This window comes from Pollicipes pollicipes, unplaced genomic scaffold (genome assembly GCF_011947565.3).
Source record: "Pollicipes pollicipes isolate AB1234 unplaced genomic scaffold, Ppol_2.1 Scaffold_1600;HRSCAF=1878_pilon_pilon_pilon, whole genome shotgun sequence".
NCBI classification, from domain to species: Eukaryota; Metazoa; Arthropoda; class Thecostraca; order Pollicipedomorpha; family Pollicipedidae; genus Pollicipes; species Pollicipes pollicipes.
In genome coordinates, this window is record NW_023595962.1 from 17,145,897 (window position 1) to 17,150,291 (window position 4,395).

A 4,395-nucleotide genomic window follows, 5' to 3' on the forward strand; every position below is an offset into this window, starting at 1 on the left:
TGAAATAACACTCGAAAAGGATAGTTTTTTTTGGCCCTCACCCCGTACAGCGTTCATGTACACAAGAAGAGGATAGTTGATAGTTTCCAGCGTTACTTGATACAAAAAAGGAAAAACATTTAAGCGCAAGTGGTGATCAGCAGCTGCCCATCTCTAACATATTTGCGTGTCCCTATTCTCCCTCGTCCCAATTCTTCCGCCTCTCCCCTACAGAAAACATCACTACAACTCAGCCTCTTTCAGGTGTGATTCATGGGTTTTCCAGCATTGCGGCTGAAATTAAGCTCGCGGTCAAACGCCCTCCTGCCACCCGGATTAACGTGTTTATCGGTGCCCCACTGAAAGCTGCCATAGCCCTATATAAGACGACCCACGGGACAGTGTGTATGCTTTTGGCTGCTGTTCGCACTGCTGATCACTTGTTCGCAAGGCACAGAGATGAACTTCCAGATACTGGTAAGTGAAAATGTTGGAATGAAATGTTGGAGTGAATCTTGGGTGAAAATTGTGCCTGTGAGAAGGCATTTACTGGTTCATGCACTCGGAAATTTTTCACGTGTCGCTGGAATAATTTAACAGGCCATGGTCGACCAAGTTTTGAGCTAACAGTGCCATATAACGGGAGTCATTAATTGTGTGAAGCAAATGTAAAGGACCACGATCTATGTTTACTTGTGCGATATAATGTGTAGAAATCGACGAATATTTTAAAAGATATCTCCCCTCTCTCCCCTTCTTTTTGTTTCCCTCCCTCTCTCTCCCTCCCTCTCTCTCTCTCTATCCCCGTGTCTTTCTCCCTCTTCCCCTCTTTCCGCCTTACCCTCTTTTTTCCTGATCTCCATCTTTCTCCCTTCTCATGTCCCTCCGCGACGTGTAGCCTCCCAACACCCTCTCAATTATTCCAGCCTTTCAGCCACTTTCTCCTTCCATTCCCCCGTCTTTCCCTCACTCCCTGAATCAAGCCCTCAGTTCCTCCCCTCCTACGTTCATCAATCCATTCATCTCTTCGTCCCTTCCGCCATTCTTAGGTCTTTACGTCACCCGATCCCTTGTTTTCTTCCTTTTAACTCCCTTTCCTTGCCATGTCCTCCTCGTTTTTCCGCTGCGACGTTGCAAATACTGTTATGTGATCAGGCTTCAAGGATGCTTACCTGCAGTTCAGATGACGGCTGCACCTATCTTGCAGTTCTACTTTTGATCAGTTGACTTGTATGCATTTCTTTCAATAATTTCGTCGAACTATGATTTCAACGGACAAGCCAATATGATTGTGCAGCTTATACGACGGTGTGTTGTTCCTGTTTCAGATGCTGTTGCTGGTGGCCGTGTTTGGTGCGGTCTCGGCAGGCGGATCCCACTACGGCAGCAGAGGCGGCGGTTTCTCATACTCCGGCCGAGGACGCTACGGCACTTATGGCGGAAGGAGCTACGGCCAATATGGCGGAAGGGACTACGGCTATTATCAGAGACGGTACTAAGGCTATGGCGGCGGCCTCGGCGGCTAAGGTCACAATTGTGGCCACCATCACTGCTGACAACACAACATATGACTTGGGAGAGCCGTCAGCGGGAGAGCTATCCCGTTTGTCTCTCCGCGGTGTGACCAGACCCTGTCCTGCACAATGACAGCTGTCGCAACTGGCGATTGTCTGTCTAACTCTGATCGTCACCTGGAACTGCATCTCTGCTGCAAAAATAAATCTGCGCATTTACGGGCCGTGTTAAGGAACAACGGAGCAATTATTTCATCTTAGTGCCACGAATGGCAACGTTCGTGTGCCTCGCGATAGACGCCGTGGTGTTAAAGCAGATGAAGCGGAGCGAAGCTCCGCATGAACGACACATACCCACCGTTCCGCCAGCAAAGCCGTGTATGGCTTGCGCTTGCTCTGTGTACAAACGGCAGTGGGGCCGTCTCAGGGGTAAGAAGCGTGCAGAGCGGGTGTGGCGGCCAGTGCAGCCAGCCGCAGCAGAGAGCGAGATGAGAGGCCCGACCGCAGGCACAGATGAGATGAGAGGCGCAGGCTGGCTCCCACATTCAAAAATATCGCGCCGCACGATACGAACGGTCGCACCTTAGAGGGAGTGTTTGTGTATTTTTTCCGTTTTTTTTCAACCGGACACGTCTACTGATGTCCTACAAAGCTATTGATATTAGCTGTAAGGGACAGTTTATTTGAGGCTTCTAAAAATGCTAGCTCCGTAGTATCATTTTTCCAATCCATGGTATCACCGTGTGTTTGCACTGTGTGGGGACGAACACAGGTCTTTGGGGGAAGAATGGTACCAGTCACCGTGATGGAAACGACCAATACCGACTAATCGTTACGTTCCATGAGCGGACATGACTACTAGTGGCGCCGCGGCCGACCGTGGTGGCAGGATATTGAACTAGCGTGTTTACCGCAGTGTTGTCTCAGGGGTAAACTTTTGTGTTTGCGCGTACGCCGTGCGCCATGGAGTCATAAATCATCATTTGCTAGTCGATATTTTGGTGCAGAATTCAATTATTTACATGACAGTATTAAAAATAGTTGTTAAGCTTTAAGCATGTCATCGCCAAAGTAATTAATTCAAAGCAATGCCGAGAGGGTTGCCGCGTGCAAGTTCAATCGCCGCGCGTGGTGCCCGCGCGGAACATTCAAATGATGCAGCACCAGGTCGTTGAAACATCTTATCATTTCATTGCTAGGGCGGTTTATGATAGATAATTTAATTCCCCGTTTGATGGTGTTACACATTTCCTGGTGTCATTTAGTGTGTCGTCGCGAATTTCAGTTAAACCAATGGATGTCACGGGTGTCACCTGCGCGCAGGACGTCCGTGATATGGCATGCGCGTATTCTGTCCTTGTCAGTGACAGGACAACCGTGCGCAGGTCGACGCTTGTCTACAAGTTTTAGCATTCATGCATAAATGCAGAAATGCATATGCGTGAATGGTTTTACGCATAAATATAAAAACGTTCAGGTGCAAATGTGTTTGCGCATAAGCGTATGTATTGATGTGAGCTGCTTCACTGCAAGGATAACGGGGCCCTGGTATCAGCAGCTGATTCAGCAGAACCAGAGAATGCAAAAATTAAAATATGTACGGCATAGTCACTGCGCTTTGCTGCCCCGCCCCCCCCCCCCCCCTTGGCACGCCGTGTCCGAATCTGGTCACGGCGCCGCGTCTGTCTGCGCAGAAAATTGAAGGTCTTATTTCATCAATACGGCGCTTAGAATATAGCAAGTGTAACTCCGCACAAGCGTAGAATCGACATACATAGCAAAAATCCAAGTTCTGAACGAAAACCAGTAAAAATAACGAGGCTTCTTTATTGCACACAAATTTTAACGCCAACCATAACAGCAGGCGGCGGTGCCGCCGGCACCACGACGACCCGCCTACACGCGAGGGCGACACCACGGCTTCGGTGGCTGTCCAGCCCGGTCACACCATCTTCCATGCGGCTGGGTCACTAGCCGCGTCTCCCTAGAGGCAGCGCTTCCTCGCAGCGTTCTAGAAAATCTGCCTGCGATGTACAGCCGCCACGGCACACTCATGCATTGGACGCGCCCTTCTTTGACCCACAGAGCAGGTGATTCAGGACCCTTGCTCGCCTCAGAAGGATCTGCTTTGGGGCCTGTTTGAAGTTTGTTGCACTGAAGTATGTTGAGGTCACGAAATGATCTAGTTTTTCTTCATTTTGTTGTTCAAAGACACCTATGCGACCCGCACGTGAATTAATTTCATGACAGCGGTGGCCAAGAATATGGAGATAGGGCGTAACCATGGTCGTTTGAAACAGCGTGATAAACATTTTCAGAAAACTGCTGCATGCTCGGTCTACCGCCGCAGCGTCGTCACAGTCACGAGCAGTAGAGAGCACTTTTATGTAGGCACAGATCAAGCATTTTAACTGGGCGCCCCTAGATTTTCCCAAAAACTTTGGCAACGTATCACTTTCGGAAAGCTCTTTTAGGATGCGTCGCCGATCTGCTCCATCCAAACAAGAAAACTCGACGGTACCGTTGACAGCAAAAATTTTTCCTCTGCATGTGATGGCAGCCTGAAGGTGCTCTACAAACAAAGTTACATAACTTTCCGGGATCTCACTTCCAATGATGGCAACAATTTTGTATGATGTCCGCAAGAACAGATGAAGAAAGCAAAAAACTACGTTATTCAGCGGAATCGAATCAAGTAAATTTCCCCATTTCACGCCAAAACTGCCTACGCGCCAAACCGTTCTTGGCTTCCCCCCACCACGTTTCCAATAACTAGCATTGTCCGACTCGCAACAAACGCAAGCAAATTTAGCGTCGACGCTATTCAATCCAAGAACAGTGAGAGGAATCTTGAAGTCTCCGCCTAAATAAAACTCAAAATTCCTCCGGGTTCCATCAATGA

The 4,395-nt window shown here is 48.8% G+C and overlaps 1 long non-coding RNA gene across 1 annotated transcript; it reads left to right on the plus strand.

Annotated features, from left to right (window-relative positions):
- Positions 1-379: 379 nt before the first annotated feature.
- Positions 380-1,712, plus strand: LOC119091656 (uncharacterized). Its single transcript, XR_005093425.1, has 2 exons — positions 380-456; positions 1,308-1,712. It is a non-coding gene; the product is annotated as an uncharacterized LOC119091656 (long non-coding RNA).
- Positions 1,713-4,395: the final 2,683 nt, after the last annotated feature.